The sequence below is a fragment of the Dreissena polymorpha genome, chromosome 6, assembly GCF_020536995.1.
Source record: "Dreissena polymorpha isolate Duluth1 chromosome 6, UMN_Dpol_1.0, whole genome shotgun sequence".
Taxonomy (NCBI): domain Eukaryota; kingdom Metazoa; phylum Mollusca; class Bivalvia; order Myida; family Dreissenidae; genus Dreissena; species Dreissena polymorpha.
Genome location: NC_068360.1, coordinates 12,436,001 through 12,449,227, shown reverse-complemented (window position 1 = coordinate 12,449,227; position 13,227 = coordinate 12,436,001).

Below are 13,227 nucleotides of genomic sequence, written 5' to 3'. Positions count from 1 at the left end.
AAGAGAATCTGGATTTTGTGAACCTATTTAAGCAAACACAACCTTTTAAAAAGTATTTGAAATGTTGATCTGATACATGGGTAAAACGAGATAAATACGGGTAAACCAAGTGTCGATAATGTGTTATTGAATCTATAAGACAAAATCTCATTTAGACAAGAAAGCTTTTCATTTTGCTTATGCTAAATTGTTACAATTTTAGTACGCAAATACTTCCTTACCAACAACATGTTTAAATTTAAGTACAATAAAACCAAAGATCCAAACATGTTTATCTTGTAAAACAAGACAAAACAATCAAATCAACCGAAGCATACATAATGTCGACAATTATATAAGAGTGCGGCTGTTTTATATCTACATATATCTACAGTTTTGTCATATTGCAATCTTCAGAGGCGTTTTTCAGAAGAGCGTATGTTTGCTGTATGAGTGAAACCTGTTTTAGTCATTTTTAATGAAACTACCGACGGCTTCGACACACGGACACCTCAATAAGATATTAAATATTTGATGAACGTTGCGCGTTAGGACAATTTATGATGTTCGGTCTTCATGTCATAATGCCATTCAGATGTGTATTCCCCTGCTGACATTGACATTATATCTTTAAATAACACATACAACCAAAACATTCTACAATCAATTTTAAACAACTGTTTACTGCCGTGTTAAGTGGGCTAAATTTAAGGATATGTAGTAGCAGTGGTTATCGTAGTCGTAGTCGAAGTTGTACTCGTATTAGAGCTAGTAGTAGTTGGAGTAGTAACAGTAGAAGAAGAAGAAGAAGTAGTAGTAGTAGTAGTAGTAGTAGTAGTAGTAGAAGTAGTAGTAGTAGTAGTAGTAGTAGTAGTAGTAGTAGTAGTAGTAGTAGTAGTAGTAGTAGTAGAAGTAGTAGTAGTAGTAGTAGTAGTAGTAGTAGTAGTAGTAGTAGAAGTAGTAGTAGTAGTAGTAGTAGTAGTAGTAGTAGTAGTAGTAGTAGAAGTAGTAGTAGAAGTAGTAGTAGTAGTAGTAGCAGCATCAGCAGCAGCAGCATCAGTAGCATCATCATCATCATCAGCAGCAGCAGCAGCAGCAGTAGCAGCAATATTAGTAGTAGAAATAATACTGAAACTCCTTTTTTTAAATGCCAATGTGATACACTTGAAATGTTGTGCAAGCGTCGTATTTTGTATTTTGGTTTACATGTTAATTTTACTGAGTACTAAAATCATAACACACACAGATTTATTGATACATATCCGTCCATCCTCTATGCACCCGAAAAAGTTATTTTGTCATGCCATCTATATGTATATCAATTGTGTATGTCATAATATGATATTTCTATATTGATCACTCGATTTCTATATTAATCACTTGATCGATATTTTTTTAATTCACTTCAGTCCCGGCGCTGGTTCGGCCAATTGCGAATGCAACCGTGTTACAAAAAAGGAAATTGTCTTTAACGTGTCCTTACATTCAACGAAACCCACCTAAGACGAATTTCATGTGAATACACCTAAAAGCATCTCGGATTATCGTAGTCGATCAAAATATTACGCCCCACAATACGGAGATCAAGGACGAGGGATTTTTTAAGTTCCGAGTAAACAACACGATGGACCCTACAGATTGCTCTTCCGAGATCACAAATGTTGGAACAGTGTTTTACGTTGATATACAGTTTCAGTAAATTGTACATTTACAAAGGTTTACACATGAGTATGAGTATAGTTCAAAACATAGTAACAGAAAATCAAATAAATGAATAATTTGTAAGCTCCAATATTACTTATTTTTATTAAAGTACAATGGACATAACACGTTTTTATTTATTTTATATGCTACCAGAATAAAGAGATTTGTTGTCATGTATATGCAAACGCAAGGAGAATAACTTTAAACAAAAGTCAAACTGTTATATTATTCTGCGAAGCTTATAGTGACCCTGTGGCTTACATGTTTTTAATAAATAATACTCGGTATGAACGCGCTGTGTTAATTCAAACACACTTGTTTTTACATTGTATTGTTTTGAAGGTGCACCGAGATCTTCTCCATATGCCTCCGATACCTAAAGCTTGGACGAAAACTAACAGTAGTGTAATTCTTACGTATACTATTGTGGCGTATCCTCCTCCAAGGGCTTCGTCAGCTTATGTTTGGCGGAAACAAGTAAATAATGAATGGTCAATTGTCTATGTTAATAAAATAATTCATATTCACATTTCCTATGACAGACTTCAGACAAACCTTTCAATATTCCAAGTCAAGACAGATGATTTTGCAAATTATAAGGCAACAGTGTACAACGACATTGGCTCCACAGAACATACATTTGCCTCTTAAGCGAAGGTTAATAATATGATGCCAATGATTTTATTTTGATTTTAAAGAAATAACATATGATATTGAATCCACTTCATTGAGATCGATGTATTTACACATATATTCTCGAAAAAGTACAGATATGTGTTGAACGTTTCCTATTTACCGAAGAGCCAGCTATGCCACAGCAATTCCGTGTACCTGAAGATTCGATAGCATACAGCTCTGTAACCGTTGAATGGAAACCGGGATTTAACGGCGGGGAAAATCAAACATTCGTAATTGGATTTAAACAAGACGCGGGTAAAACTTGGACTTACAGAACTGAATACGAAAATCGAACATCAATTAAAAGATTAGATGCCGAAACCTCTTATAAATTCAAAATGTATGCCGAAAATTCGGTTGGAAGATCAGAGGAAACATTTTTATAACATTGACTACGCAAGCCAAATCTGGTATATTTAAAACATGTTTTACATTATCATTAATATTCGTACAGTGTTTCTTAATTTACACGTAAGGTAAATGTGTAGTCTGCATTTCGGTTTTGACCCTTATGCTTTGCATTTACTTGCATTTCTTTACATGCATAAGAATCCATTTAAATATTTAATGTACAACACAGTTGAAGGCTTTAAACTGTGAACAGCTGATAGTTACATGTTGGTGATGTCAATGGAGGAAATCTCAATATTTTGGTTTCGGTATATAATACACAACAGGAGCTGTTGCTCAATTTTAAAATTAAGTTGTGTCGCGCATTACTAAACGTATTGCTTACTTTGGACCAAAACAAAACTAACTTATTAACCAGCATGTGAACTTGCGGACCTATACATGTTGGTTCAGTTTTGGGAAATAAGTGACATTTAAAGAGAAAGCAGAATTCCATGTCCTACGAACATGTTTCTAGTTTTCTACTATGGATGATATATTAAGTAAAATCAGATCCGCTTTAACTGCATTGCATATTTATCACAAACTCTCCCAGGTGAAGAAACAGGTGTTTGTTATGTAAGACATTATACCTTCTAATAATTTTGGCATACATTGTATTTTCTTTTCATGTATAATTAAGATGTTTTGGGTTAAATGATTCATCTTACTTGTGCATGTATCTATGCCCAAACATGAGTTGTGTGTGGCATCCATATTAACAACTTGATTTAAATGCTGTGCTGTTGAAGGTATTGTTCATGTAAATTTTGCATTAGATCATCATGGATAGCTAAATATATCATATGATCTGCTGGGTTGTACGTTAAAAGCTATATCCGAATGATACAGATCACCAAAGAAAGGCATGCACCCTTAATAAATGTCAATTGTTAACAGATACACTAATACATGTGGTATAAATATATATACATCGTTTTTTTTATGTCATCTTATAAATGAATGAACATTTAAACTTATATAAAATAATATCAAAAGTATAACCAAATTCATACGATATACACTACATACATTATGTTCTATTGCTTTCTACAAACCATAAAAACTGTGTAATAAACGTGCATTAAATTTAGAATCCCAAATAGAACAATACTAGCAGTTTATATAAACGTTTTAATTGACTACGAAAAATATACTATTTTAAATTTAAACATAAGAATCTCATTAATAGATTTCACATCAAAATTATCTTACTGCGTGGATTGCTCTAGCTCATGCATATACAGACACAGCTAGGTCCCTGTTGAACACAGACCGATTCATAAACGCGAGGCCTAGAAACCTAAACATCGAGCCATTGTTAGTGGTTCAGGTTGTCATTCCCATCAAACAAGCTAATATGCGTGCAACACTTAACAAGTACGATATTTACCGAATCAAGTCCGCAATTTCGTACCTTTCATACCTTCTTTTAAGTACTTAAACTATTGCTTATTTCAATTATCATTTATTATGCTACATATATAAAAAAGATATAATAATCATCAGAATTGTATGCTGATGCTGCATTATAATTATTTAAGATACATTTATAAAAGTTAAATTTGCTAGTTTCGAAGATGCAGCAGTATATTTATTTGCACCTATCTGCAGAAATATGTGCCTTGTCACCATGTTACCTTGAAAAATGGTATGATAGTTACTTAAAGAAGGGAAGAAGCATGTCGATTTTGAATTAAACCGAGCGAAAATAAACCATCTAGTATAAGAGATGTCGTGTTTAATACACAATTTTAAACGTAAAACAGTTTTGATATATTCAACGCATATATTCAAATATATATACACATGTATAAGTATTTTACTTCAATAGATGCGTTTGGAAAGAATGAAATAATGAATAGTTTAAGTTTCAATTGCAGTTAATGTGTAAGTATTCTAGTCGTTGGCCACTCCCGACAATAGAAATTGCTTAAAAAAATTGATTGTTTACTTTGACATAAAACGACCCCAAAAACGTACAGACACTTGTTTATTCATATAATTAGATAATGGATCCTCTCTATCGATTGGGGCTGCAGTGGGAGTGGCTGTAGGTAGAACTGTCGTAATAGTCACAGTGTTTGGGATGTTTATATTATGAATGAAATCTAAACGCACGTATTAACTGTATTTGTTTGTGAAATAGCATTTAATAATGTATATGAGAGGATATCGATAAATAACCATACATTAATAAAGTACATAGACCAAGTTGAATAAGTCCATATTTGCCTCCTCACTATATATAATTATAGAAGTGAACATATATAAACAGGTACTCTGACGTTACAGAGCAGCAAACCGTTTTCAACCGATATAAAGTTTATTAATTCATTGTATTCAACAACAAGTAATTCTTTTTTAAGAAAATATGGCAACAAAAATCAGTTTTCAAAGCATAAATCTTTCTGAGTGTGTTTTGCCTAAATAATTGTTTGTACCTTTCAGGTAATCAATCCAGCGGTTCAAAGTACGATGACTTATTCAATGGACAGTATGTAACAATAATTATATATATACCAGGGGGTTACCTGAGGCTATTTCTAGCTATACGCACAATGTAGAAATGAAGCTGCAAGTGGTGGTGGGGGATAGGTGCAGGAGGGGGTCTCCCCCTCCTGCTGGGGAGGTTTGGGGGAGCTTCCCCCAAGAAAATTTAGGAAAATTCATTGTGATGGTGATGGTGCGTTTTGGTGTTATCTTTAAGCCACGTGTTGGCAATTGTATTCATCAATAACTTGCTTGAAAAAAAAACGATAAAAGGACATATTTTATTAAACATTTTGAACAGCAGATATACGTTCGACCATAATTTATATGCTAGTTAAAGTGTCAATGCTTAAACATTAAGAAGCCTTATTGCGAGGGAGAATGGACCCGTAATTGCATAGGTGTGCGAGGGTGATCAACTCTATTGCTGGCGGGAGTATGGGGTCCTGCTCTAGATTTTTTTTTTAATTTCTTTGCAAAAGTGTTATTTGGTGTAATTTGACAATGTAATTTTGGCAATGTTTATCCTCGAATTTTAGCTTGAAAAATTGAGAGAAATAAATATTTTCAATAAACATTGCCAACTGCAAATATACTTTTCATATATCTATTAAGTTTGAGTGTCAATGCTTTAAATCAAGAAGCCTATGACTGCGAGTGAATGGGTATGTAAATGTGAGGAAATGTTTGACCCTTGCTTCCTTCCCAAGAACATTTTGGATTTCATTGCAGAAGGAGCGTTTTGTTGTTATCTTTCAGCGACAGTTGGTAATTTTATTGCTCAATTTCTTCCACTAAACAAGTAAATGATTAAGCATTTTTCCATGGAAACATTTCCCATGCCCGTGTTTTTGTTGCGACTCTGTAAAAATGTAGTGCCACGCCCACGGCGTGTGTATTTGTTTAGAAGAATCGTCAAACCTAGTGCGACGTGGCGCCAAAAAATCAGCCCGTCATTATTTTCTGCTGAAACTGATTTTATTTCGTGTATTAAGTAAACAGAAAGTTAAATTCGTTTTTAATTAAACTGTAAAAGAAACACTCTTTGAATGAATCAACAGCATGATCGAGTCTTGAGCAAGCACACTTAAATTGACCATATCTCTAAAAACATCTGGATTAAACCGAGCGTTCGCAGACATTTTGAAAATTTGCGCCATGTAAGCATAATCTAGAACCCGTGTCCGAATATTGGTTCCTAACAAATTGAAGGGCAAAAAACACAATCGTAGAACGAGTAAAGTCTGCACAGTGATTAATATTCCTCATCAGTGAAAATGGACTTTGCTTCGTATGCTTGGAGTTAAGAATGTGTTGTTTTTTGAACCCATTGATATTTTCTAAAAGTGGACGTCTCGTTTGCTTGTTTACATATTTATACCCCTAACCCCCCTTAGCCCTCACTTCTTATTGCATTTTTCGAATTTTAAGCGTTTTCATTTTTTAAGTTTGAAACTGAATTATACGCACGGGCGTACAGCCGTATGCCTAGGTACGCCCCTGTATACCATACTTTACCCCGTTTCCCAATTTTAAAATCCCACACACCCTACGTTTATTTTTTTGAAATGTAATCACTTTGGCACTCTATATTTTCGATAACTTTTATAAGTAAAACTTATTCATCTGATCACGTAACGTAACGTGGTACCACAGAGTTAATTTCGCATATGGTTATTGTGGTTGTAATTAAAACTTTAAAGTGATTCGCAAGTGGCTAAGTGTTATATGTTATGGTGGCCCAAACTAACGGTTGATGTGCATGACTACGAAAGTCTTCATTATTGAATAAATAAGTGTATTTGTATAATTTATAACTGCAGACTACTTTTTAAACAAATTATTTTGACCTTTATGTTGGCTGTTATCCGGATACATGAACTTTTTTATCAACAATTGTTTTATGTGCACCTTAAATACGCAATATATGCCATTATAAACCTTAAAATAGTGTTTTATTGTTTTATATTATACATGTTTAAGGAAAATGATAGTTCATACTTAATAAAAAACTTGAAAAAGACCCCGAACAACTCTGAAAAAAGAACAATCAGCCTGGTTTGGGTTATATAAGTTTCACCTTATTTCTTTTTCGGTAGATGTCACGCTTATCTGGGTTCAATATTCACTATTCCCATTAACTGACTCTGATATTTATAAAATATACCTATTACATTTTATTAGTATTATCATGTTTAATAATAAACTCGCCTCATTTTAAATGTATTTTATATAACTTCTATTCACAAATTGGATACATGACTTGAACAACCAGCGAGAAACGTGCTATTGTTTGCCCCAGGATTAACGTCTCTGTTGTCAGAACCAGTTCCGAGTATGAAGCCTACGGAGTTGGTATGATCTTCAAATAGCAAATGCATGCCATGTCATGTTTATTGAATATGTATATTATGATGAAATCGTTACGATGACTTAATGTTAAAACATAACGTTAATGTTTACAAAGTATAGTCAATACACTGAATTCAGAGAAAAATGTGAACAAATAGGCATAGTGAAACTTCTAAAGCATTATCAGAACAATCTGGTATCATAATATATATTACAGGCAATATGCCTATTTCGAATGCGCATATTCACAGTAAGTGCAACTCATTTGGGGGTCTTTAAGAGAACTTCAGAAAACGAAATTTAAACCGGCGTTCCATTTCAGATTCCCAGAATAGAAGCCAGTATGAAACACTCGCTGAAACTTCTTTTCATGAATATTCGATCTTAACACATGGCGGCACACAACAGCATAATGTCATGAACCGTGCATATGATGTTGCAGACAATAAGTGTGCAACGGAAGAAAACATCTATGTGAATTTAGTGTTATCGAATACTTAAACTTAGTTACATATTGTTCTTGGCTTTGGATTATAATGAAAAAGTAGTTATGATGTATTTAAATTACTAACCGAATGAAGTATATTAAATACGCTATGTAGTGTAACGTATCTATAAGAAGTATGTATAAACTGAGTATAGGATGTTTGTAATTGGTATAAAAATATATGTAATGTGTAATCACAGGTCCTGTATATTTTTCCACATATAGAGATTATTTTCGAATGACGTTTCTAATATCTGGAGTGTGACATCGCAATTCGGCGTTTCCTACAAATATACTAGACTTTAATTTACACGTTAATTACATAAACACAAACTTGTATCACACATTCTTATCATTATGTCAGCTTTTCTGATACGCCTTTTTAGTTTGTTGGTAAATTTGGTAAAAAAAATAAGATTTTCAATTACTGTCAATATGCTGCTTCTTTTGCATGTAAATATAAAACATATTTCGGCTATTGTGCATCTAAATGAAACAAAGTGTTTGTGCTAATGTAACATGTAAGACAAATACATCTGATAAATTGATATTAGATTGACGCAGTTGCTTTCCATTGTTTAAAAAGTAGATATTATAGTACGACATATTGAAATTTAAACAGCTGCTTTAAATTTAGAACCTTAATATAGGAGCTACTGTTACATTTCATACTGTGTTGAATTTTATCGTTTGATAAAATATAATGTTAATGTCATATTTTTATGTCTTGATAAAATTTAATAAATAGTGATTCTGTGTATTTCAGAACGTACTATGTTTATAACATATTTGTGTGCCTACAAAACAAGGTCATACATCATCGACAACACTTCAGTACTGTCATCATTAGTTTACTCGCACGAAGGTAATGAGTGTGCATTTATATCGATTTAAATGCAAGAAATGTCACTTAATTGGTTTTGCACAAGTATAGGCAATGCATTTTAAAGTTGGCATTTCTGAAACAAAATAGTTCAACTTTAATTAGTTTTAACCTCTCCGCGAAATATAAATTAGCGATTAGTTTTGGCAGAAGAAACCGTAGTCCTGCAGGGAGATCTCTTTGATGAGTTCTTTTTTAAATTTCAACTGAATTCATGTATGTTCCCTTCAATTGTTAACGTAACGGTTTGAAAGTACCAGGGGCAATCATTAGCTTGCTATAATTTTTAACTACCCGTGCATGTTTACTAACATATATTAAAACTTAATTTTGGACCATATTTAACAGAGTTTCAACAAACCAATTTAAAACTGGTATATTGTAATTATGGGAAACTTAAATAATGTGTATTGTTAATAACATATTAACATCCGTATGGTATAATACAATATTTTATTTTAAAGATCTACCAATAACCACAGTTGTCTAAGAGATATATGAAAACACTAATCCTGCCCCAAAAAAAATCGAACTTGATTCCGTCTTGTCTTCATGAAAGATGTGGGAAAAAAACAAACATCGTTTAACGTCTGAACGCAATTTAGTACTTTATGAACACTGACAGTCTGTCGTTTTTCTCCAAACAATGTAACAATTGTAAGTTTGACTATACAGTATCCCGAGTGCATACAATGTTAGTCCGTATAATTTGTTTGTTGTATTCTGTTGGTGATCAATTAGCTGTTCTGTGGAGAGAACAAGTCGTATACCGATGTGATATGTTCTACTCAATATACACGTATATGCATATTGTAAACTGTTTGCAAACAAATGGGGATATATCCGAACAGCGTGGCTCCAAATATGGCACTGCATCCGTATATTGTGATGAGAAATAATAATGTCCGCGTATGAGCTCACTTAATCTTGAATGACTTTATAGCGGACAATGTGGCTCCGGACCAACGTGCGCGAATGCACTGTGTGCATATGGAATACTATCAGTTTTCGCTCATTTCTCGTATGCTTTATTCTTAAATTTACTCTTTGGATTCGATCGATTGAAATTGATCCATTTAATTTTAACTAGGCAAAAACACTAGAAAAAAATACGGTATTTATCAAATAACATTAAATTAACGGGTACATATGGGTCGTTAGGCTCACTCTTTAATAACTCAATAATAATATTTATAAAACACGTTTGTAGAAATGCGTTCAATTGATGATTTCTGATTAACATAGCGGTATATTATTTGTATGGTATTTTTTGGAAGTGTAAGTGCATTCAATATTGTTAGTAAGGAAATGTATTTTACAATGTAATTAACATCTCTCTTTAAAACATAAATGCCTACTATGATCAGGAGCAGTTAAATGTAGATTTCGATTAGGTAGTGTATTGTCTGCTTATTTCCCTTTACCGGGATTACTATACACATTTGTCTGTTGTAATTTGAATTCTTAATTAACACACTCTTCATATTTAGTTGTTTTTGAATATCAAGGATTTCGTCAAATCGTTTATGTAGCATACTATGGGCAAAAATGAATACAGAAAATAACCAATGCTTTCAAACAAATAAAAAAACAAATAACGCAGCAATCCTCACCTTGATAAATTTGTAAGACCATAAACGTGTGCATTTTAATATAACTGGGCCAAGGACACCATTTAGATTGATAGTATGTAAATAAAGCACACGGAACGGTGAGCTATTCTTTTAAACACACAAGTAGAGTTTTATGTATTCGAATTACGTAGTTTTCACGGGTTGCAAAGCATGGTCATGACTGCTATCGGCCAACCGGCTCATTTAAACCACCCCATTGAATGTATACAACAGTCCGGACCATTTCAAGCAATAATTTTGTTCAACCGCCAATACAATTATAATATCTCTTCCGCGTTTAGCACGCTAACTATTCAAATGCAAATAGGTGCGGAAATGCGCAAATATCATATCGATCGGTTGGTTTTTGTGTAAGGTAGTTTTCCATGTAAGGGTGGAAGGGGTGTACTGGTGAATTGCTCCCCTGCTTTCTGTATATATTGAGAGCTAAATCAATACCACTTTTAACTTTGGCAACCAAGAGCAGACTAATAAAAGCTAACTTTCGATTCGATGTATTGAATTTTCAAACACATATTGAAATGAATTTTTTAGAAACAAAACGAAATACGTTGAATGTAGAGGAATAAGAAAAATCGCAGTTTTATTCGCAAAAATACTGAACATATGTTCAAAAACACAAAATTACATTAAGAAAAGTTTTATTGATTTTTGTGAACTCAAAATCTTACGTTACGGCAATTCAAACTGGCTGAGAAAATGATTTGCTTTAAGGTCATCTACTGACGTACGATACAATTTAATTCACAGGCTACAAGTTTAAATTCAATTACTGGTTTACGAGGCATACCTGTCTGACTGGCTAACGACGCATAACTATCACACTGGCTTACGACGCATAACTTATCACTGGCTTACGACGCATAACTATCTCATTGGCTTACGAGGCATACCTATCTTACAGGCTTACGAGGCATAACTATCTCACTGGCTTACGACGCAAAACTATCTCACTGGCTTACGAGGCATACCTATCTTACTGGCCTACGAGGCACAACTATCTCACTGGCCTACGAGGCATAACTATTTCACTGGATTACGACGAATAATCATCTCACTGGCTTACGACGCAAAACTATCTCACTTGCTTACATGGCATAACTATGTCACTAGATAACAAGGCATAACTATCTCACTGGCTTACGATGGATAACTATCACACTGGCTTACGACGCATAACTATCTCACTGGTTTACGACGAATAACTATCTCACTTGCTTACGACGAATAACCATCTCACTTGCTTACGACGCATAACTATCTCACTGGCTTACGAGGCATACCTATCTCACTGGCCTACGAGGCATAACAATCTCACTGGCCTACGAGGCATAACTATCTCACTGGATTACGACGAATAACCACCTCACTGGCTTACGACGCAAAACTATCTCACTTGCTTACATGGCATAACTATGTCACTGGATAACTAGGCATAACTATCTCACTGGCTTACGATGGATAACTATCACACTGGCTTACGACGCATAACTATCTCACTGGCTTACGACGAATAACTATCTCACTGGCTTACGAGGCATAACTTTCTCACTGGCTTACGACGCATTAATATCTCACTTGCTTACGAGGCATAACTATGCTACTGGATTACGAGGCATTACTATCTCACTGAATTACGAGGTATAACTATCTCACTGGCTTACGCGGCATAACTGTCTTACTAGCTTACGAGGCATAACTATCTCAGTGGCTTACGAGGCATAACTATTGCACTTGCTTACGAGGCATACTTATCTCACATGCTTACTAGCATACCTCTCACACTGGCTAACGAGTCATTCATCTCTTACTGGCTTTCGAGTCATACATCTCTCACTGGCTAATGAGACATGCATCTCTCACTGGCTAACGAGTCATATCTCTCTCACTGGCTTACGAGTCATACCTCCCTCACTGGTTTACAAGTCATACCCCTCTCACTGGCTTACGAGTCATACCCCTCTCACTGGCTTACGAGCCATACCCCTCTCACTGGCTTACGAGTCATACCCCTCTCACTGGCTTACGAGTCATACCCCTCTCACTGGCTTACGAGCCATACCTCTCTCACTGGCTTACGAGTCATACCCCTCTCAGTGGCTAAAAAGGCATAACTATCTCACTGGCTAACGAGTCATACCTCTCAATAATAGGTTAACAATAGTATTTCACTTCCTGGCGTATTAGCCGTAACTTACTCACATACACATTCATCACTCATAAGCTTTCGAGCTGTAACTCACTCACTGGCTTGCTGCTCGTAACTCTCTCACATGCTTTCTAGTTGTAACTCACGCACACAATGCGAGTTGTAACTCTGACACACGATGAGTCGTAACGTAGTCACAAACTTATGCATGATCGTCCCCGGGTCAAATCTTTTTGAAAAACGTGCATGCTAGCTAGGCACACATCTAAACAAACAACATCAGCATTTTTAAAAGGAAGACATACAGTTATCGTGGTATGTAAAGTGTTTTTAAAAATGTAATAGAAATTGTACACATACAAAAAATAAGCATACAAGAGCTTATATATGATTAATATCTGTCAGGTGTTTTTAATTTAATTGCTGAAGTTATAACTCAATTTAAAATCAAACACCTGCATTTGATTTTTTATACAGT